The sequence below is a fragment of the Danio aesculapii genome, chromosome 6 (genome assembly GCF_903798145.1).
Source record: "Danio aesculapii chromosome 6, fDanAes4.1, whole genome shotgun sequence".
NCBI lineage: Eukaryota > Metazoa > Chordata > Actinopteri > Cypriniformes > Danionidae > Danio > Danio aesculapii.
Genome location: NC_079440.1, coordinates 20,612,455 through 20,637,695, shown reverse-complemented (window position 1 = coordinate 20,637,695; position 25,241 = coordinate 20,612,455). Strand labels below are relative to the sequence as shown.

Here is a 25,241-nt window from a genome sequence, read left to right as displayed (position 1 = left end):
TTTTGTTTTAATGGTGGATCAAGAAAACGATGCGGTAAGACAGTAAGAGAAAGTAAAAGTTAAAAACCAATGAAACAAACACCACTAGTCTTCAGTAACACAGGCCCATCAAAGCTTGATTTTGATATGTAAATGTTAATGACAGGACACTGGATGACAATGCTGTTTCACATGAGATTAACTGAATGAAGGTCGCGTGGAAAATAACAAAGCTAGCAAATTAGATTTACACTATATGATCAGTCCAGAACTTTTCACTTAAATGCTTCTTTCTACTTCTTCACATCCCAGCAGACACAGAACTTCATTCGATGTTAATATTAGGATAGATCTAAGGACGATGTTAATTTGACGTAAAATAACGACATGAAATGACTTGTATATTTTGTTGATTTTAGATTGTGTTGGAAAATGACCAAAATCCAACGTCATATTGACGTCAGATATACTGACATTTAATCGTCAGGTATGACACCCAAAACCCAATGTCTGATAGATGTTATATTGGTAACGTCCACACATCGTCAAGCTGTAACATAATTAGACGTTCATATTTTGTTGTTTTTAGGTTGCGTTGGAAAGTAACCAAAATGCAACGTCTATTCAATGTTGGACATTGACGTCGGCTTGACATTGGGTTCTGACATCAACCTGATTTTCATTTCCAAACAAAGTGCAACATCCTGCGATGTTGGGGTACAATGTCAATCTGACATCATGTTGATGTCCTGAGTCTGCTGGGGTGTCTCAAAATGAAAACACTGCATAAATCTTAAACACGACGGAAATGATAATGGAATTGATACTTTTTTGCAACCAGTCAGGTGGATTGCCTCGAATTACAAAATAGTATATCCTCTTGAATAACTTCTAGGTACCGAGCCGTAAGCATTGTCAGTGCAGGCTACAGGCACTGAGATAAACACTGAATAAAAATGGCTTTAAGAAGAATTTATATTCAATAGTGCAGAAATACACTGCCCCTGAGGTGGCCAAATTCTCTGAAAGAAATAGTTGTCATTGAGGGTAAACTGACCAGCACAGTGCACTCAGGTCTAAATTACTATTAAATGTGTTTTTGTTTGAAGTTTAACTGGGTTGGGAATTTCTTTATTTGTATGATGACGAACAGTACATTATCAAATGTGAATGATGAATGAAGGAAAGCAAAGACATTTCTAACAGGGTTTTTCCTGCATAGAGAATTAGGCAGCTAAGTCCTTCAAATTTTGTATCACATTCGCCTCTCAATAAAAAATAATCAGGAAGACCCTAAGTGATCCCCAAGAACTGGTCATGTGTAATTACATTTTACATTAGCTTTTTTAAATAAGATCAGATTTTACTTAATAAAATTACAAGAATAATACAAAATTTGTTTGTTTCAAGTAGCAATTTCCATGACTGGGATACCACCTCCACCTCATTTAAGCCAGGAAAAACCCTGTCTAAGATATATTTTTAAATATTCATCTTTCTTGTCACCAATGTTGCACTTCATTAAAGTCAAAATACAATAAACAGGTATACATGTTAAATTATTGTGAATAGTTAAACTGAAAGTTCACCAAAAATACAGTAAATTATTATCATTTAATCCTGTTCCACAGCCATAAGACATTTGCTTATAGTTAAAACAAAAATGAATGTCTGTTTATCCAAAAGTCTATTCATTGAATTTCATTTAATTTTTCCACGGCTTAGTCCCTTTATTAATCTGGGGTCGCCACAGCGGAATGAACCGGCAACTTATCCAGCATAGGGTTGGGCGATGTCAACCAATTTGTCATCGAACGATGTCTAATGTGAAACATCGCTATGGATGATGGCATCGTCGTCGTAGATGACGGTTAATTGAATATTTATGAATAATTAATTAAGTCATAACGAATTCAGGAGCTGCAAGGGGATGCAGTGGGTAGCACATTCGCCATACAGCAAGAAGGTCACTAGCCTTGGCTAAGTCAGTTGGCATTTCTGTGTGGAGTTTGAATGTTCTCCCCGTGTTCGCGTGTGAGTTTCCTCCGGGTGTTCCAGTTTCCCCCACAAGTCCAAAGACATGCGGTACAGGTGAATTGGGTAAGCTAAATTGTCCATAGTGTGTGTGTGTGAATGGGTGTGTATGGATGTTTTCCAGTGATGGGTTGCAGCTGGAAGGGCATCCGCTGCGTAAAACATATGCTGGATAAGTTGGTGGTTCATTCCGCTGTGGCGACCCCAGATTAATAAAGGGACTAAGCCGAAAAGAAAATGAATGAATAACGAATTAATTATTTGTAGCCTACTGTTTCAACTACTTGACCCGCATGGTCTTTGTTTTAACCATAACCAAATCATAAATAAATGATAAGTTACACACAAATTACCACCCGTCAATCACATTTTCCGCGGGACTCTGGCATTGATAAGCAGAGTGATCTGTGTCGTCATAATGGTGTCAACAAACTTAGAAGGTAAAAAGGTGCACAACCAACAGGAATCAACAAACAGTATCTGAGGTTTTCACTAAAATTACTGAGTACAAGTGTGAAAGCGAAAGATTGAAGTACTGATGCTGTGACACGTTAACTGATAGATTCAAAAGACAGAAAAGTCGTTAGATAGAGACAAGATGAATTAAATATCACGTTTAACAACTATAGTGAGACACAATCCAGCGGTACATCCTTAATAAACTGTCCGACGTGCACTGCTCTCTGGGGTTTTGTGCTCAAAGCACCCGCTGACTGCTGGAGCTCAGAGGCACGCGTACGCTGCAGTGCATGACAGAGAATGTGTGTGTGTTTGTGTGTGGTCACATGATGTGCACTTTCAGTGGTATAGTGTGGAAGGAGGGCTTTTCAGAAATGCTAAGTGAAACGCCAGTGTGGACGTGGATCGTTTTCGTTCTAAAATGCCATTTTAAAACTAAAGGCTCGTATCCACCGGGATGCTTTTCGTTTGCGTGTATCTTCAGCGTTTTTTGAGACATTTTTCCGTATTCAAACCCAATCAATCTTCACTGCCGTCGAGCAGAAGAGTATGCAAAATCACTCCATGATGATAGATGACGCTACACAACTTTAAGCTTCTGACACCTGCTTGTAACACAGACGAAGAAAACAGAAAGTTGACACGCTTGTTGTTAAAGTTACTGGCAACTTGAACAAGCATGAATGGTTCAAGTAGCAGCTCCAGCTCTAGCGATGAAGAAATGATTATTGTTCACCAGTGCAATAAGCAGCTCTACCTTCATATCGCCTCTGAGCATCTTCTTCAATGTGCGCTCGCATTGACAGTTTTGTGCTTGAGTGCTGTTTACTGTAACTTCAGCAGCTCCGTGCACGTGAACAAAAGTGCCAATCTGATTGGTGGAGAAGTTTTTGATGCGGTGCGTCAAAACAAAAAAAATGAGCATGAGGCGTTTTTTAAAAAATTATGCTTTTACGGCTGGTGTTTTACGCGTTGGTGCGTACGATCACATTGGCGCCCTTTATTTAGTCACGAGGCGTTAAACGTCGATGGAAAATGCGTGCAAAAAGCATCGGTGTGCACGGGCCTTAAGACGGTATTAGTGTAAACGGGGCCGTGTGTATTTTTCTCGAGCGGGTTGCTGCTGCAACAGGGGCAGGACGGAGGATTGCGCCTTAGAAGTGGCGTAGCATCGTGATGTCTATTGGCCATCGGCGATGTTTATTCAATTCACCTATACTGCATGTCTTTGGACTGTGGGGCAAACCGGAGCACCAGTAGGAAACCCACGCGATCAAGGGAAGAGCATGCAAACTTCACACAGAAATGCCATTTGACCCAGCCGGAACTCGAACCAGTGACCTTCTTGCTGTGAGACTAACCACTGAGCCACTGTGTCACCCTATTCATTGAATTGTTAAATTTTAATGAAATGTCTTGTCTAGTCATTGCAAGTCCACAAAATCAAAGTCTAAAAAAATAAAATAAATTATAATAATCATTCCTATGACTCAAGCAGTTTAATCCACATCATCTGAAGAGACATGATCACTTTATAAAAGAAAAATATTAAACAGAAGAGCTCACTGGTTCTCACACAAGAAACAACCTGACCACTTCTCACTGTTCTTAAGCTTTGGTGACCAAATTGGAATACTGTAAACATTGTTCATTTATCAATGGTTGTGTGTGAACATAACACATCAAGTCATCAAGTTCCTTTGGATTTGGATTAAATTGACAATTCATTTGGATTTTTTATTGACCTCTTTATGAAAGCCAGATTTTGGGGTAAACAGACATTCAACCGCCAACCTGACTACACCAAGTAGGACATGTTCCTGGATTAACATCTATGTTGATCCTAAAACAACATTCCAATCAGAATTAAGGGAAAAGTTTACCGTTTATGTTAAGTTTAAGCTTACAGTTAGGTTTATGCACTTGATTGTTATCCAACTATTATTCCCCTCTGCTTTTGGGAATAATTTATGGTTATAGTTGGGTTTAGGAGTAGGCAATAGGCATGGATTACATTTTCCAACAAAAATTATGTTTCAGGATCAACATAGATGTTAATCCAGGATCGCATTGTACTTGGCAAAATCATGACATGCAGCATTCAACACAAAAACACAAAATGTCTCTGCTTTTTCAAAATTTAAATGTAATGTAAAGGACTAGATGAGTGATTGGATGCAAGGAGATGCATTTTAAAAGAAAGCTGTTAAACTAAAAGTCCAATGCAGTGTAATCTTCCTGCTCCTCACAACCCCGCTCTCCATCTGATCTCAGTAGTCATCTCCCAGCGGAGCACATCAAGTAAACAGAGTAGGAGGGGTTCAAGACTGAGGTAGATGGGGAGCAGCAATCAGTCTTTATCTAAGGGCAAGGAGGGTTTAAGCACCGTGGAGTACGTCACATTTCATTTTCAGTCCTTTCCATAGCACCTCCAAAAATCTCCCGCTCAAAGGGCTGCAGGGGTCAGACTTACACCCCAATGGACTGTCCTCTTGAAGTGATCCTAAATGGTGGTGAAATGTTCTTGTCAAGTACACCTCGAAGGTCTGTATTAGTTCCAGACCCTAAATGACGCCATTGAAGAGAGATGCAGCTAAAATGAAACAAACCAAAAAAATGTTTTCCTTTGACCAATGTTTTATGTGTGTGTGAGTGTTTGTTCTGTGCAGAGATTCCTATTTTGTTTGAATGTTTGTAAGAAAATATTAGGATTTTTCGCATTTGCAACTGGTACTGTTGATATCGTTTGAAGATTAGGTTGTTGCGCTTTGCATATGTGAGGAATTAAGTCACATCAGTCCATCGAATGTAAGGATGAGTGTATGCCGAGAAAGTGTGTGAATTATTGTGCTACACATCTTGCCTTGGAAACATAGAAGTAGTCATTTTTATGACTGTACACCAAGTCTCTATAGTCACTTAGTAGATGTGTTCTGGTTAACTTTGTGCTGTTCCACTGTGCTCTACTTGATATGGGAGATGGCAGATCAGAACATGTTGGGCCTGAGTAAAATGCAGCATGCAGGGCTTTTCCTCCAGACAAACGACTAATGAAAATGAAAATCACCTTGGTCTCATGACCACAAACAGCTGCGGAAAATGAGCGCAAACGTGTACTATTCAATAATCATGAATCTTTCACTCTTCAACGAAAAAGGAAATATCAAGAGAGAACATTTCTGTAAATAAGCAAAGTAAGAAGAGGTTTACATGCCAAATTAGAAAACTGCTGTTAGTCTGCACAGTCACAGCATGACCATCAGAACCTTCGGGTGATAAAATAATAAATCTGTTGAATCCAGTTTGCAGAAGGATTGAGATGCGGTTGAATAAATGCTTAATGGCTGTACCCTGTATCCATAGAAATATAGATTTTACAAATTAACTAATCGATTAACTCTGATTGCTGACCACATGTACAAAGAGGGGAATTCAAAATTTGTCAGAAAAAGATGATCTTCAAAATTACATCTTGTGCTGTACAAAATGCTTCTTTTTTTCTGTTTATTTAAATTTTTGGCTTGTTGTTTGTCCTTGTCATCTGCGTGTCCAGAGTAGCACCCAATCTCTTGTACATATGCATCGATTCAATATATTTCCTTAAAGCTAGAAATATGTTCCCCATTTTAGATCAAATATGAAAGTCTGAACATAATATCGCTGCCGCAAGCATAATCATGACTATCATCATAATTGTCGTCAAAGCATTATTAAATAACAGTAGTAATATGCGTAACGTGTTACTTTCCCAGAGTTGTTGGCTTATGTAAAGCTGATCTTTTCTTCTTTTTATTGGTTTTCAATTCTCATGATATTTAAATAGGTGTATGCTGAATATGTTCTCTTCTTGAAGTGTATTCCAGTCTTTTTTCTATATTACAAAGAGCTGAACTAGCAGCATCCTGACTGAGTTTAGAGACACAGGCCTGAGGACAAGGAGAGAAGGGCGGAGGAGAGAAAAAGGAGAGAGGGGGATGCTGTCTCCTCACGGAAACCGCTGGATGCCGAATCGAGGGTCCTTGGTATCTCGGATCTCAATCTAAGGCAAAAAAGAAAGAGGGAGAGAAACAAACAAGAACAAAAAAAAGTCAAAAGTGAATTGAAAATTTGCACCACACATAATAATCAAAATCTCTGGAATTACAACAGGATAAAAGTGCTATCCTCAGCAGCGGCAATCAGTCAGCTCATACCAAATACATTAATTAAAGGGGTGGTCCAGAGTGTATTTTTAAGGCTTGATTGTGTTGATAAGATGCAAAGAAATGTGTGCTCATGCTTCATTTGAAGAAAATCACGTTATTTTTTGTATATATCCTACTTTGACTATTTACAGCTACTCAGCTAGCATGAAAACGACTTATATTTCCTAGTTCCTCTGAAGTCCTGCCCTCAAGAGGTTCTGATTTGTCAACTAACATAATGTACTGTGATTTGCAAATCAGCTCCACATCACCAGGAAGCATCTGATATAACATTACAGGCCATGCCCCTTCACTGCACGGGGGTGTATGTGCATAACCTAAAGGGTTTATGACATCACTAACCCAGATGTAAACGCAAAAAGTCTCCCTTTGCATTGAACTTTGAGCGTATTACATTCAGATATGTTGTTTATGTTCACACATATACATTACACATCAACTAAAGTTTAAAAACCATGATATCGTAGTGGACCACCCCTTTAAACTATATTACAGGTCCGCTTTGTTGATGCGCTGAGAACATTCAAACAAAGGAGAACAGTTGGACGGAATGATGACACAGGAATAGTTTGGCATATTCTGGGTTAGCATAGATTCACAGTGGAAAGGAAAGGTTTGATTCAGACAGGTAACACATCCTCTTACCTCCTAACCAAATTTGATTTTGATTTTGCATCTAGATTTTAATCAGGACTTGTGATAAATAATTACTAAACCACAACCAAAGAAAGACTCTATTCATTTGAATGAATGCATCTAATAGGTCTGTGAATGTGGTAAAATTATACCCGTCTCACACATACCGTTTCCTAAAAATCTTTTAACTTTGGGATCTTTTCATATTCTAAAATATTCCTTGTATTTTTTTTTGCTGCTTACTAATATCCATCTCCTCTTTGGTCTTGTAAGTATTTGAATTCATCCCACATAGCAAAATATCTCTGGCCCAGCTCTGCCCACATAATCAGCTTTTGCTTCGCCCACATGCCGCAGTGAATTACGGTACATGACTGGACCAAGTCAAGCTTCCAGACAAGGGCCAAACATGGACAATATCTGGGCCAAGTCTCAGCCAAGTTAATAACCCATAACTGGGCCAGATATGTTGGTGTTTGTGCTTATTCTCGAAGCAACCTGATTAGTAGACATTTTTTTCTTTATTTGATATTAAGAAAAATTGAATTTAAATGTGGGTCAAGATAGGGCACATGCTGTTTGCCAGTACCAGATGAGTGCCTGCTGTGCCAGATTTATGCCAAAATCTGGGCCAGAATTATTTGCTACCTGGGATATGTTGTTGTTGTTGTTGTTGTTGTTTTTGCAAAGATATATGCCACTATGTCAAAGCAGGTAGAACTGAAGTGACCACTAGTGGCCAGTAATAGTGGGATGACTTTTACTTCTGTTAAGATAAATGAAGGTTAGAGGGAGAGCAATAAATAGCACCTATTCATATAGTTCCTTTCATAAAGTCTCATAACTCTTAGATTATATTGTGCACTTTGTACAAAATACAGCCTGATGCTTTGCTTTTCAGCTTTTTCCTCATTTCAATGCCAGTTTCTGCTCAGTGAAGGTAATGCAAGCAACAGGCTTTTGACTTTATGTTTCTTCAGGAATGCAAACACTCCAGTTCTATCATGAGTGCTGCCACCTGAACATCCATACAAGTGCAGGCCTGTTAATCTAAAATGGAAAGTTGTTTAAAAAATTAATGCTAATATCTAGGGCTGGGCCAATAAACGATATCATATCGAATTTCAATAACATTTATTTCGATAATGATCATAAGCTCTGAACATTTTTACTCGATATTGATCTAAGAGCCAATCACACAGCAACAATATGTGACAACAACAATCAATAAGCATGAAGGTAAAAGACCATTTCAAGAGTTCACACTTAGCTGATGATTGATAATAAAGCTTGCTTGGCATGCTGTCCCGGGAGAGAGCCCCGAGCTTATGAGATCCTCGAGCCCTGGGCTCCCTCCCGTTTCCTGTTTCTTCAAGATGAAGATATTGAGATAAGAAAAACTCTATATATATATAAGAAAAACTCTATAGCTATTTATAGTGAGTTAGGAATCATTTGATAGGATAATCAATCATGAGCTGATGCTGGAACACATAGGCGGAGGGTGAACAAACTCGAGGGTACGGCTAATATATGCGCTACTAATATACAGCCTATCACCAAACGTCTATTGTATTCAACACACACATTAAATTATTTCATTAAACTAACCCACTGATCTACACTATACCAGTCAAAAGTTTAGGGGCAGTTATTTAATTTAATTTATTTATTTTAATTATTAATTTTATTTAATTATTCAATTAATATTATTCTGTTCATCAAGGCGGCATTTATTAAATATATATAAAATGTTTTAATTGTTTAATACTTATTTATTAAATATTTATTTATTACTTATACTGTATGTAGTTTCAAATGAAATTAATACTCCTTGTTGCTTTTATTACCATTAATAATGATAATAGTAATAATAATGATAGTAATAGATATAATAAATATAATAATAATAATATAATAATAATAATTATTATTATTATTATTATTAATATTTGTGAAACAGAGTGATTTCTGAAGAATCGTGACTCTGAAGACTGGAGTAATGAAGCTGAAAATTCATCTACTTTTTAACAGTTATTTTCTAGTGCAATAACATTTCACAATTTTACAATTTGTAGTGTATTTTTGATTAAATAAATGCAGCGTTGGTGAGCAGGTGAAGCTTATTTTAAAGCATTTAAAAAACCAACTGACCCCAAACTTTTGACCGGTAGTGTATATAATAATAATAATAATAATAATAATAATAAAATATTATTATATTATATTATATTATATTATATTATATTATATTATATTATATTATATTATATTATATTATATTATATTATATTATATTATATTATATTATATTATATTATATTATATTATATTATAGATTAATGGTAGCCTCTGTCTAACAAACAAAGAAAAAATGTGTTTTGGCATGGCAGTCAATTGAAATAATAGCCACTGCCCTACCTTATACAGCACAATCCTCCTTTTAGACCTGCCATTATAAGCATTGATGTTGTTTTTGTTGTATAGTCCTGTGGTTATGTCATTTTCGATATGCAGCTAGGGGCCAGAAGTTTAAAAATGAGTGGACCTAAATAGGGTAGACCTCAGTGCCTACTCTTAAACTAAGTGTAGAATAGCTAGTTTCTTATATTTATGATCTCTGGTAATATAGTAATTTATTCAACAAGTGACATTTTGAGTATCCAATCTTTTTGCAAAATAAATAAATAAAAACTACCTATTTTATTTAATGCTGAAAACAAGTTAAACCAGAATAATATATTATTATACCTCTCTCATAATACTGATTTGTCAATTATTATTTATGTCCTTGACCAGCAAATCGGATTAGTTCGCTGGCCAGCAGTTTTGGTTTTGTTTTCAGAGCTGCTGCGAACTCATCAGTGCAAAGTGCGAATTGGACAGTTCCATTTTTGTGCGGAGGAGGACTTTAAATTTGATTGACAAACTTACAATAATTAAAGTGTTCTGTTAATCATCAACATTAATTTACATTCATATTTTGCCTTACACCCGTTACATGTTTTCAGTGCAGTTTTTTTCTTTGCTGCTATGTCCGTGGTCTCTGGCCAGGGGGAGGCTAAGCCTTCCCCAGCCTTACACACGCTCTGCCTATGCTGGAACAGCTGAGAACAATCATGAGCATGTGATCCTCTCGAAATTAGTTTATAAATAAACTTCACTTCCTACTGCATTTTGCTAACAAGCTCGACAAGACAACAAAAATAAAGAAATAATGAGTGGAGGCAGTGACGAAAGTAAACTAACCTTGAGTTATTATTCAAAGATGATGAAATTATTGACAAAAAAGGCAGCACGAATTCTGTTACATGGAAGTGGTTTGGCTGTCTGAAGTGTGACAAGGAGCAGATTAAAAGTATGTCAATGGTTTGTGAAAACCAAGTCTGGCAACACAACCAACCTGTTCAATCACCTAATAAAATATCACCCCAAAAAACTATGCTTTGCACATTTAATTTACCCCATAATGCCAGATTAGTCTTTTTAAATTGTATTTTACTATTTGCTTTAGTTATAATCTAGGCCAAATGTGTAATTTGTTTTTGCTATTAAACAATATTTAAATTTGTAATTTATTGAACCCCTCTAATGGCTTCTTTTTGGACTTGACAAACCACCTGTAGGATACACTCTCTCATCTCTGTATGCCCCACACTTTTCTTATCAAACACTTCATGTTTTGAAAACATCTTGCAGTTCTTAGTGTGCTCCACAGGTGAGTGGGCCTTGTAGGACACTCTTCTCTTTATATGCTTGGAGGGGGAAAAATTAGACGTAACTTAGACTTGTAATAGCATTTAATACTGCAATTTCTGATGAGTTTGAAGTGCTTCTTTATCCTCACTTGTAAGTTGCATCTGCTAAATGACAAATGGAAAGGTAAATTATTATGTTCAAGAGAAAACTCCCCGAATTCAGTCTGTCAGGTCCACTTCTCCAACAAATGGGGGGTGTATACACAGCAAAGTTTCTAAATGGACCAAAACAGCTAAAACAAGTCACGTGTGAGTAAACTCTCCTCACATTGGTCAGAGTTCCACGGTTATTTTGCAGAGTCCCACTCAGCTGTCATGCGTCTTTATTTTAATTCATGATAATGAGCAATAAGACATTATAAGCGAATAGCTGCGTTTTATTTTTGAATGGTGACACCAACAGACATCCTTACCAGATATAAATCAGACTTTCTTATACATAGACATTGGCTAGAATTATGCATTATAGGGTTTACATTATAGAGAGAAATAACAGATAAACCAAGACAGTTCGGTCAATTTTCCTAATGGATAAACAGCTATTTGTTAATAGTTCAGCATGCATTACTTATGTATTTGACATGCAACGCACATTACCCTTACGAATGATGACATCTCGTCCTACTCATAATTCTCTCTTCATATAGTCCATACATGCCTAGTACATATCCATAATTAACATGTAATATACATGTATATAGCCTTGTCGTTAGGTCATTGGATCGTACTGCTTTACAATCGATCCGCTCCAGAGTTGTTTCCAATCGAGCCGAGACCAACTCATTCAGGCAATCTCGGACCGAGTTGTTTTGGCGCGGCTCTAAGCGCGATTACTGCATTCACATTTGGCAAACGCAACGGCTCCGAAACAAACGTCTAGGTGTGACAGCACCCTTAACTTGATTTGGGATTCTTATTCTATGTTAGGACATCTTACATTGTGTCAAGTTTGACAATCCACTCTCAAGTCTGTTACAAGCAACCAACACTTTGTGAGATGCTAATGAGTTAAAAATGGATAAACAAAATCAGCAAAAATAAATAAATAAAAAAGTCCTTGCACTATAAGCGGTAATGCTCAATGACTGTAATTACTTATGTGTTTTGTCATTGAAATGTAGAGTTCAGAGTCTCTAAGAGTCTTTCTACCATGAAACATCTTTGTTCTTCATTTTCAACCATCAATAAATGTAATGCCTATCAGTGTTTTCTCCTGTTATCTCTCGAATAATTTGGAGGTTGGACAGTTGTCGGTTTTGCCTGAAGTAAAGACAGTTTTTAGGATTTTGTAAAGTTAGGTTGTTTCTGTAATACCACCTTCCTATCTTTATTTAAAGGCATAGTCCATCAAAAAAAAAAAATAAATAAATAAACATCTGCCATCATTTACCCATCCTTCTCACTCTAAACTTATCTGAGATTCTTTGTTCAGTTGAACACAAAAGAAGATATTTTAGAAAATGCTTATAGCCGGTGTCATTGACTTCCAGAGTAATTTTTTCCTACTATATGGACATCGGTGGGTTTAAAACCACTTGAGGGAGAGTAAATGATGAGTCATTTCATTTCTGGATGAACTATACCTAGCGATGTCATGGTCACCAGCGATCTAGACCTTGCAGATCACTGGAAAACATGCACCTGGACTACAATTCTGCCACTAAAAAGACAGACAAATCCCATAATTCCCTGCACTCAAACACCTGGCCCAGATTCCACTTTATTGCAAACACACAGCTGAAGCTTGTGAGGACTGATTACCCATACTTTAAACGCAGCACACACACATCTTTGCTCAGTCTTGTAAACTGTAAGTGAGCATTATGAAGAGTTTTCCTTGCTTACCTTTGCTTTGTTTACTGTTTATGTTGATTTGCCACCTGTCCTGACCATTTGCCTGTACTCTGACCATGCTTTTGGATTATCTGCATGTTCCTGTCTATGCTTGTTTTGACCTTTGCCTGCTTGATGATTTTTAATAAACTGCACTTGGATCCTCACCTCCGTTGTTCTCCAACTCTTTACAGTCGAACTTAGGAATGCTGTTCTTTATAGCTTTTGTTTTAAATGTGGTCCAAACTGAAATAACATTGTTAGCAAACAGATAGGATATGATTTTAAACGTTAGGAGCTTTCTGTATAACAACTCCCAGGATGGTCAAACACTGCTAATGGCACTCTGAGAAGAGCTACACCAGACAACTAAAAAGCTGCAAGCATCTGACTGGGACTTCTGGACAAATCTTGATAAGAAGTTGTCAAAGTTAAGAAAGCTAGAAGACCTAGTCAAGATGAGTGTAGGACATTTAACAGAAAATCTGGCAGTAATGATCAAAAACTATGCCAAAACAAAGAGATCCTTAATATCTTTGATCTATTGTACATCAAATAAAAAAATGTTTAAACTATGTTGCATATATTATATTATATTTTGTTCATAAAATCCAAATATTAACTTGTCATATATACACTCATTCAGCCACTTTATGACATACACCTGTCCAATTGCTCGTTAATGTAAATTTTTAATCAAACCAATCACATGGCAGCAACGTGATGCAATTAGGCATGTAGACATGGCCAATAAAATCTGCTGCAGTTCAAATCGAGCATCAGAATGGGGAAGAAAGGTGATTTAAGGGATTTTGAACATGGCATGGTTGATGGCATGGTGCCAGATGGGTTGGTCTGAGTATTTCAGAAACTGCTGATCTACTGGAATTTTCTCTGAATCTATCTCTAGGATTTACGGAGAATGGTCCGGAAAAGAGAAATTATCCAGTGAGCGGCAGTTCTGTGGGCGCAAATGCCTTGTTGATGCCAGAGGTCAGAGGAGAATAACCAGACTGATAGAAAGTCAATAATAATATAAAGCACATGATCACAATTATGTCATGAAGCGCGATTCATTTCAGATTGGTTTCACGTCTTGAACATGACAATGAGTTACTGTACTCAAATGGCCTCCACAGTCACCAGATCTCAATCCAATAGAGCACCTTTGAGATGTGGTGGAACGGGAGATTCGCATTTTGGATGTGCGCCAACAATGCTATCATGTCAATATGAACCAAAATCTCTAAGGAATATTTCCAGTACCTTGTTGAATCTGTGCCACGAAGGGTTAAGGCAAATAGGGGTCCATCCGGTACTAGTAACGGTGAACCTAATAGAGTGGCCGGTGAATGTATATAATCTCTCTGTATTTCCATGTATCAGATGTCTATATACTTATAGTAATAATGTTTGTTTATTTAATTCAGCTGTCAAAAATGATGTACTTGCACAGAGAATCTTTAGTTTAATTTTTTACTCTTTTAAAAATGTCTTTTCCTAATTTTTCTTTTTGTACACTCATGTAGTGTGGTGTTTATGTTTCTGTGTTTAAGAATAATTCAATCAATATTTTGCAGGGGGACTACTGTATAGTTCTATATATCTATATATTTATACTGATACTGAGTAAGCAAGGGGTGTCACGGTGAGCATTGGTAGCATAATTGCCTCACAGCAAGAGGTCCGGGGTTCGAGCCTCGGCTGGGCCAGTTGGCATTTTTGTGTGGAGTTTGCATGTTCTCCCAGTGATCGCGTGGGTTTCCTCTGGGGTCCTCCGGGTTTTCCCACAAAGTCCAAAGGCGTGCTATGGGTGAATGGGGTAAGCTAAATTGTCCGTAGTGTTAGTGTTTGCGTGTGTATGGATGTTTACAGCTGGAAGTGCATCCGTTCGTAAAACGGGATGCTGGATAAGTTGGCAGTTCGTTGCGCGGTGGCAACCCTAGTGTAATAAAAGGACTAATCTGAAAAGAAATATGAATGGATGAATGATTAAGGGAATTTTTAGCATCAGTAGCTAACAACTTCACCTGACTCAGGAAGCAATTACATAGAAAAAGATTCCTCGAGGACCACAGGTGTGCAGAAATTAGCTTCAAACCTTAATTATACCCACCTGATCAAGCTAATCAAGTCCTTCAGGCTTATTTAAAAACTAAAGTATGTGTGCTGAACTAAACTCTACAAGACTGAGGCTCTCCATGAGCTGAGTAAAGCAAAGATGTGCAGCATTGAACATAATTTAGGAAAAAGCAAAAACACTACCCTGTATGGTTCCCAAGGAGATTAAAGCGACACAGTCATTAGGAGTACACACAGAGAGGAACTTACTCAGTAACAGATAGCTCTTATTGTCTGCCACTGGAAGAAAATCTCATCCCTTACAATGGATTTCAACTAGGCAAATTGCAAGCGCAGTGGAGAGAGCGTTGTCAATTCATTCATATGGAAGATTAGCTTCAACACTTAAGCAGTGGATTATGGGATTGATAGCAAGCATGAGAAAGTGTTAAGAGTTGCCGAGAGCATCAGAAATGTGGCCATTTCTTTAGTATTTCTTGACTTGTCTTCAGTTTACACTGGCATGCTTTGGGCAACAGGCCAAAATACATTGCATGCATCAAAATAATCGATTTTTCTTCATTGTAAAGATCAGTTCCATGAAGATACTTTGTAAATTACCTTTATAAAATACTTATAACTCAGTTTTTGATTAGTAATATGCATTGCTAATCACTTAGTTTTGACCAATTTAACGGCAATTATCTAAATATATATTTTTTAACCATCAAATTCCAGGTGTTTAAAATAGTTGTAACTTGGCCAAATATTGCCTGCATGGTTCAAGTGACCAAATTCCGAATTTTTTCTGTCATGTGACACAGATCGGATATGGCCCATACGTGTAAGCAGGAAAAAAATAACATGGAATCCGATTTGCTCAAATCAGATTCAGGCCTGGTTCAAATGTAGAAATTTATCCGATATGAATCGGATCCATGACCGCGTGTCTGCAGTGTAAGCAGGCAAATCGGATTTTCACCTGTCAATGCGAGTCACCCGTCATTAAAAACCATAAGCAATGACGTCAGACTGACGTTGTCATTTCAGAACAGACTTCAGCAGAGTCGAAACCTTAAATCTCATACATGAGGTCTAAAAAGCTTTTATATTGTCATGTAGCACAAGTATTTATGGCTCGTTTCCACTTACTGGTACGGTACGGTTCGGTATGGGTCACCTTTATCAGGCTTGTGTTTCCACTAACAAGGGTACCTTTTTGGTGGGCGTGGTGTATGACAGAAAGTTTCAGTTGACATCATTCTCGCTCGAGGAAATGTCTACAATAAAGCTGTATGGGTCACTTACATATCATATGAGAAGCACTTCTCACAAAACAGATGCTTCATACACATAAATACTTGTGTAGAAATGTTTATTACTAACTTTTCAATGAACATGAGTTGATTATAACTGCAAGATCAATGACAGTGCGAAACAGCCTACTGTAACATCTGTAATTATATTAAATAACTAAATAAATGAACATATATAAACACATACAGCCCCTTACAGTCTCCGATATGTTACCAACTACAGAAGAACTACAAACAGCAGACATTTTGTCCGTATTTAGGTTCAAAACAACACAAAATATAGCCTACAGTCATTGTAAACCTCTCATCTGTGTCTGTAATCTTTAGCAGCACATGTAGCCTCTGTTAGACAGTAATTCCATCATTCTGAGTTCATATTAGTCCAAAAGATGAAGATAATAGTTATACATGGCATTTTGTTCATGTTTGCTGGAAAATAATGTGCTCCTTTTTCCGGCTTCTCCTTTGTTTCTTCATGCTTCACTCTCGCTTTTGTCAGTGTCTGACAGGATCGGGTTTCAAAAGCACGTCAATAATCAAGCGCAGGTTATTATCATCAGCTCAAGAAGTTTGTTATTTCAGATATAATGTTTAGATGTGCGCGAGCGCTAGCTAGAAGCGAAACTGCTACCACCGCCTCAGACTGGCTGGTAAAAAACTACGGGGCACAGGGTAAATCTGCTCTTCTTCTTGGCTTTGTGGGCTGTTCATCAAGATGACGACAAGGGTTTGTTTGAGCCCAGATCAACCATGGCTCGTTATTATATGTATTTATAATTCCACTATAATTTCCTCGCTGTGTATTTCAACATGGTGGGTTTTTTGTTTTCATTCTGGCTTGTTGCGTAAGCGAATGACGTATCTCTGTAAACCAATAGCGTTCAGCTGCGCGTGTGGCTCCGCCTTTTGGTACCCTTTCTCGTGTTTGGTACCCTTTCAAAAGGGTGCCGAAAAGTGGTACGGTACGGTTTCGGTTCGGTACGCCTTTGACAGTGGAAACGGCCATAAAAGCGTACCAAACCGAACCGTACCGTACCGTACCACTCAGTGGAAACGGGCCATAAGCATGTTAATGAGAGAGAGAGCGAGAGAGAGAACGAGAGAGCGCAATATTCACCACGTAACCAATACAGACTATTGTATACATCACGTGCATAAATCATGCCATGGACATTGCTTTAAGATGCCTACTAGTTTAGAAAGGCTTAGATTAAACAAAAATGGCCAAATGAGAACTTTTCTGTCATAAACTATATTAAAACAACTGTCAAAAATAAAATAAAAAATGAAACCCTGCAAACAGATAAAATACAGGAATGGAGAAAAGAGCGCTCTTTTATTATCAGCTGTCAATCAGCGCCTGCTCTTTTTTCCAGGTCATTGCGGCTTTGCTGTGTGCTGTGTAAATGCAGACTATCGGATATGAGTCACTTTTAAAATATGGTGTAAGCCGGTCATCAAAAAAAATTGGATACAGTCACAAAACTGGAATTGACCATCAAGATCTGCAGTGTAATGCAGCCTAAGTAACTGAATTTGGGGTGCTGACTGACAATAACTGTATCGATTGGAAATGTACACAACGCTGACAGCCATCTGCTAATTTTGTGCAGTCTAGATTGTAATTCCATGGTTGAATGGGGAATCACTAGCAGATGGTCATTTTACAGGCTGAAAATTATCCAGAAAAAAGCAAACGGACGACACTGGCAGTTAAACAGCTGGTAGTGGATACAGTATGTGCTAACCAACAAAGCAGACAAAATAAACAAAGACCCATAGGAATCTGTAAGGAAAACCCATTGTCAAAATTCAGGTGAAAAATACAGACAGAGAGATCCAATGGAGATGACTAATTGCCCACAAAATTAGTAGTCCATGTTGAAAAGCAATAATCCCACATGACCCCAATCATTGAAACCCAACAGCGGTTTTAACTCTGGTGCTGGGACCCACTGCTCTGCGTGACTGAGACTAAGATCCACTATACTAATTAACACTAATACCCTGTTTTTATATTCTAAAAGCATAGTCAACTCATTGTACTTTTCATTTAGTAAATTAGAAATATTCCATGACTTCATCAAAGCATTCCACAGACATTTATTGCACTGGGTCTCTATAGAGGTTCATCGTCTTCCTTGCTGTTTTAATAATACCTCTTTTGATGACTCATGTTGAAGCATCAGCCAATTTAACAAAAATGAGATAAGGTCATTATAAATCATTGTGGGTTTGGGAATGAATGCAATTTACAGTAATTTAAGGATGGAACACAAAAACATAACAACACAAGTAATAATGTTTGATAAAACCACTAATAATCTGCGTATGACAATTAATTTAATAGTAATGAGTCAAACTTACAGTCATAATTATACCCTTTATGCTTGGCACTCGAATGTAGGAGAGTTTTCTTACAGTAAAATGTTGATCAAGATGGGTTTCTAATCAGTATGGTTATGTTAAGCTAGTAGTAGACAGACTCTTTCTGGTAGCTTTATTATAACAATAAGCCACCAGTCACCTCAGTTTGTAATCTGAGTAATAAAACAAGAATTCCTTCGGCTGGAAGTATGAGGCTGTGAAAGTGGAGAATAGGAAAGCATTGTGGGGATCAGTGGCGTAACTAGGATTGCATAGGCCTTAGCTAAAATCAGATATTACATGATTGAGTAACTCAATTTTGTTATAAACAATTGAATATGTTGTTTAACATTAGTCATTTTGATATACTGCATCATTCAGTTTTAGAGGTGGAATGCCTCATATGATCTAAAATTTAAAAATAAGTTATATAAATATATTTTTTTAAAGTTAAAAGCAGCTAAATGAAACATTTTATTAACTAAATCTGTAAATTTGTAATCTGTAACTGGTGTTCCATAAAACACATAAGCACCCACTGCTTACTATTATCCAGGACAAAAGCATTCAGAAATTCTCAAGCAGCCAAACACATAAAATGTTCATCTTTTTTTTTATTCAAGCTCTGCAGGAGCCATAAAGTGCACAGAGATAGACTTGTGTCATTATATTTATTACTATAGATTTGTCTACACTGTGCAGTTTTGGGTCATTTTGGCAATTTAATTTTGGCCAAAAACAAGAGTAAGTAAATAATGACATACGCCACCTGACAAAAGTCTTGTCGCCTATCCAAGTTTTAGGAACAACAAATAATAACTTTGGTATTAGAAGTGGCTTATATGAAAAGCAAAGGGCTCTAGATTATGCTTTATTACCGAAATAAGATATGATCATGCCTTGATTTTTTATTATTTAATTAGGACAGTAAGGTCTGACTTTGCTTAGAGAAAAGTCTTTCACTAACAGAAATAATGTAAAGTATAGAATATAAAGTCATAATGCAGTGGAAAAAGAATTAATATTGTGTATGACTCCCATGAGCTTGGAGGACGCATCCACACATCTCTGCAATGACTCGAATAACTTATTAATAAAGTCATCTGGAAGGGCAAAGAAGCATTCTTGCAGGACTCCCAGAGTTATCAAAATTCTTTGGATTCATCTTCAATGTCTTCTCCTTCATCATACCCCAGACATGCTCAATAATGTTCATGTCTGGTGACTGGGCTGGTCAATCCTGGAGTGCCTTGACCCTTCTTTGCGTTCATGAACTTTCATGTGGAGCCTGAAGTATGAAAAGGAGCGCTTTCCTGCTGAAGAATTTGCCCTCTCCTGTGGTTTGTAATGTAATGGGCAGCACAAATGTCTTGATACCTCAGGCTGTTGATGTTGCCATCCACTCTGCAGATCTCTCATGTGCCCCCATACTGAATGTAACCCCAAACCATGATTTTTCCTTCACCAAACTTGACTGATTTTTGTGAGAATCTTGGGTCCATGTGGGTTCCAATAGGTTTGCAGTATTTGTGATGAATTGCCCTGCTGAAAATCCAGCCTAAACCAGCCCTAGGCTGGTTGGCTGGTTTTAGCTGGTTGACCAGCCTGTTTAATAGAGGGGTTTTGGCCATTTCCAGGCTGGTTTCCAGCCATTTCCAGCCTGGTTTAGCTGGTCAGGCTGGAAAATGACCAGCTAAAACCAGCCTGACCAGCCTGGTTTAAGCTGGACATAGCTGGTTTAGACTGGGCTCCCACCCTGGCTAGGCTGGTCAAGCTGGTTTTAGCTGGTCATCACCCAGCCTGACCAGCTAAGACCAGGCTGAAATGGCTGGAAACCAGCCCTCGAAATGGTCAAAACCCCTCTAAAAACATTCTGGTCGACCAGCTCAAAACCAGCCAACCAGCCAAAGAAATGCATTTACTGGTTAAGCTGTTTTTTTTCAGTAGGGGGGGGGGGGGGGGGGGGTGCAGTTCAACAGATGATTCATCGGAAAAATCTACCTTCTGCCACTTTCCCAAAATGATCAACTAGAAGTCAAGTTATTTTTGTTGCTCTTACAACTGGGATTGACTACAAGACTTTTGTCAGACAGTGTACTTTTTGATTGACAATTACACTAACTATTTATGTAATTAGGATTATTGTCATTAGTTTATGCTATAATATTCGACAACAGATTCAGCACAGATTCCAATATAGATTAATCAAGTTGTGTATCCTAGCTTTGGGAATTTAGTCAATTGTGAATGAAATCATGACAGTCCCTAGTAGGTAATGCTGGCAAACAGGGCCAGAGTAGTAGTCAATTGCATTTTTCTTTTAGGATTACACTATCAACTGGAATCTTTTCCAGGTCTTTGAATAATGCATGTGAACATAATGCAATGGGAAAGGGCCTAATAGTCATCGTTGCCAATAGTTACGCCACTGCAAAGGAAATTACAGTACACACAAAAGGACAAAACAAGGACGTGTAAAACGCTATTTCTTCATCTTGGATTGAACCAGATCAGAAAGATTCCAAACATGAAGCTTTTTGGCAATATCGGATTAAATCCACATGCTACTGATTGCATGCAAAGTATTTGAGGGAGTGGATCAGTTGGTCAGAAAAAAGTTTAATTAAACTAAAATTAAGCTTACTCCATCAACTCGAAGAGAAGGACACTACGCGTAGACTCTGCTGAAAGGAAAAACTGCTGTTAATCATTAATACCACAGTAATTGCTAATATTTCGTCGTATACATGAAATAAAACAATATAAATATTGTGTGGGAATGAGTGAGTGTGCTGAATGCCTCTTGGTCCAAATTTATTGTACAGAAATACTCAGTCTCAACTACCATGAATAAGGTTTACTCATTTACACCATCAATTTTATTGATAAGGTTTTGTAATGTAATATAAAAGGTCTTGCACATGGTCATCTTAAAAGTCATTATATTCATTTTATACAGATAGCAGGGCAGATATTTAACACATGCACTTTTTCATGCAGATTTTGACCTGCAATGAACAATAAAAGTGTTGCTATGCTCAACGTTCAATGTATTTAATTAGTAAATAATGTCTGCAAATGAGGATTTCATAAAGGAAGCTAATATGCTAATAAAAGCTAATCATGACAACAGGGAGTACATCACAGAAGCCGGGAAAGAACTACAAAACTAATTTGTACCACAACAACTTCACAGAACCACACAAGCACAAAACTCACAGCAGCCGAACAACTTACCCTGGATACTGCCAAATCTGTGAAGACAGAATAGAAGTGATTGTTTAGTAAAATGTGTGTGTGTGTGGGTTTGTGTGGTTTATTATAGCATTCCAAACCTAAACAGCTTGATCGTTTATTATAGTCCTTAACTTTAGGTGCATTCTAAACCACATAATGTGCAGTATGTAACACGTTTGAATTTACAGCAATTAAAAAACTATGTTTCGTATAAGAATATGACTAGGATGAATGAGGGTTGTACATTAAAGGTTTTTTAGCACTTTTAGATTCCCTTTATGCATGATGTTACTGTTTGATCATGAAAAAAAGATCAGAAAATTACAGGCACAAAATAAAGACAGTTATTGTCCATTTCAGTAAGCACCGTTTTGATGTATGATTGAGATTTGACATATGCACATTTGTATCTGTTATATGTGATTTTTGTTTGTTTATACTTTGAAATAACATTGTGTGTATTTGATGGTTGATGCTAAGGACAATTTATTTAGGACATTTTTTGCTATATTTATTTAAAAAAATATTGGGTTTACAGTTTTACTAGCATTGTGCAGTACCAAAGCCACAAGTTTGACACAAAATGCATTTTATTTCTTTCACACAAAATGTGTGCAATTAACACATTTAAAAAAAAAAAATCTCAAACATTTATGTCATTCATTTTCGGCATATTTTTTACATGCTAACAAACTCATTTCAAAACGGTTAACAACAGTTTCCAAACACACTGCTGCTACATTCTATGCATTTACGCTGTATTTATATTGAAATATAGAAAATCTTACGAAGAAAAGTCACAATTTCGGCTGACATTTAACCTTACTCTTACTTTTTTTGTATAAATGATAGTTTGGACCTGATTTTGAACTCTGGATCAAAGAATACAGGTTGGTAGAAAAAAAGAGTGATATGTCCATATTTTCACATATACCAACCCAGCTAAAACACAACATCATACAACATTAATATTGGGTTAGATTTAATTCACCAGGATCTAAGAACAATGTTATTTTGACGTCCAATAAAGACTTGAAATGACTTGTATATTTTGTTGATTTTAGGTTGTGTTGGAAAGTGACCAAAATCCAACGTCAAGCCAACATCTTAAACCAATATCATATTGATGTCAAATACTGATATTTATTCGTCAGGTATGGCAACCAAAATCCAAAGTCTGATAGACATCATATTGGAAATTTCCACAAAACGTCAAGCTGTAACATCATTAGATGCTAAGTTTTGGTTGACTTTAGGTTGTATTGGAAAGTAACCAAAATGCAACGTCTGTCCAATGTTGGACACTGATGTCGACCCGATTTTCAGTTCCAAACAAAACGCAACGTCCCACAACGTTGGGGTACAATGCTAATCTGACGAACGTTTTGAAATGTTTAATGAAGTGATTGAGAAAAACATCTTCACATGTTCTGTAAAGTTAAACAAATTGCAAACATTCCATAGCACAATCCAGACAATGCAAGTAAAATTGCATACTGATATACATAAATTATTTAAACTTCCACAATAAACATTGTTAATTTCTGTAATGCTCCCTGTTGTTTTGAAAATGTAGCTTTAGTATTGCACAGTTGCACTTGTTAGCGGTGGAAAAAAAGTCAACTGACAAGGCTTTAAAACGTAGGCAGATGATTTGTTTGATCCTGGATTTCTTCAGGAAACGAGGAAGGGGAGGTTTTTGCTCTATCAAAAAATGGGCATTTAGAATTTAGTATACATAATTCATGGGGTATTAGCTGAGTAGATATACATTGTACTCACTTACAGATGACAAATTCTATGACAAAATTTGTAGTCAGTAATATAATCTCTTAGATTACTAATTTATGGTAATGGAATCTTACAACTTTTGGATTTCATTTAGATTACTTCTGTGCTAACACTTATTTATGGTCACATATTGAAGCATGATAATCTGTAAGCTGCATTATTATATATAATATATATATATATATATATATTCAAAACTATTGTATTTTTTTGTGTTGTACTGTGATTTACCATCAACAAGAGTCATGCTTTGGACAAAATTACAAAAGTAAAAAAGCAAAAAAAAAAAGAGCCGCAATGTATGAACAGTTAATACTTCAAAATACTAACGTTAATATACCTTGCTGATAGTGTTTGCTGATAATAACCCTAATGATTAAAACAAAATCACATCTTGATTACTTGAAATTAAGTAAATTTAGAAAACAGCAAGATTACAACCAATACAAAAAAACCATGAAATTCACAGCAATATCACTGCTACTTTTAAATATTTCATCTAAAAAAACACTAGAAGTGCATATTAAGGTATCAATGCCTTACGCTCCAAAAATAATGTTTGCTGTTTGTTCAAACTACTTATTTAAATTAGCTGAAACAACATAATTCTTGAGTGTTTTTGCAACAACTGAATTGTTTTATGTAACTTAAATTTACAAAAACTAATAAGTTAACTTAATTATTTAATGTTATCTGAACACAAATTTATTGTGTGGAACCCAGTATTTATTACTGTGTACAATCCAGATTACATTTGAGCCATTACCAAACTCTGTCCTAGTGGTTTATACTAGGCAAACAACAAGATTTGGCCTCTGAGACCCATTTACAAATAATTCTCATATCCTCCTCATACCATTCAAGCAACACGACTCCTATGTGCCTATTCTACATTTTCATCCCTCATTAATGATCTGCTCTCCACTGTGAAAGCACAGAATTAAACCAAATAGATCCCTTTGTTCCTGTATACATCCTACTTCAACTGACATATGCTACTTGCAATGAATGTCAGTAACTAATCGGACATATAATGTCAATCCAATCTCATTTATACTAGCCTTATTGTTAATGGGAAGGTTTTGTGTCCTGCACCGGGCAGATGTCTTGCTCTGACTAGCATGATATTAAAGGCATGTATACAGTGCTCAGAATAATTGAGTACACCCCATTTTATAAATTAATATTTGTATCCATTTCTCAGTGAATATTGTATATGTATTTTGGTCCATTTAAACAAATTAGATTTATTAAAGAGATATATTTATTAAAATGATATTTTAATCACTGAACATATTTAAAAATAGAAAGATATACATAAATTCAAGCAAAATACTGCAAAAAAAATTATTTTACAAAATTTTTACTTTTTTTGTTTCTTTTGATTTTTCCTCTTTTTAAATTTGTATTTAATATTTTTCTGTAACATATAAATTTGTGTGTACTAATTTTTTGGACCGTTATTTTGTTAGATAAGCTCCAGATTTGGCTTCAGTACTGACTAATCTTATGTATGCACAAATGTAATATTGTATAGCTTCCTATTAAAAATATGAATTTAAAAG

The 25,241-nt window shown here is 36.6% G+C and overlaps 1 pseudogene; it reads right to left on the bottom strand.

Moving 5' to 3' along the window:
- Nucleotides 1-6,399: 6,399 nt before the first annotated feature.
- LOC130230073 (LHFPL tetraspan subfamily member 4 protein-like) overlaps nucleotides 6,400-25,241 on the bottom strand; it is a 36,935-nt pseudogene continuing 18,093 nt past the window's right edge.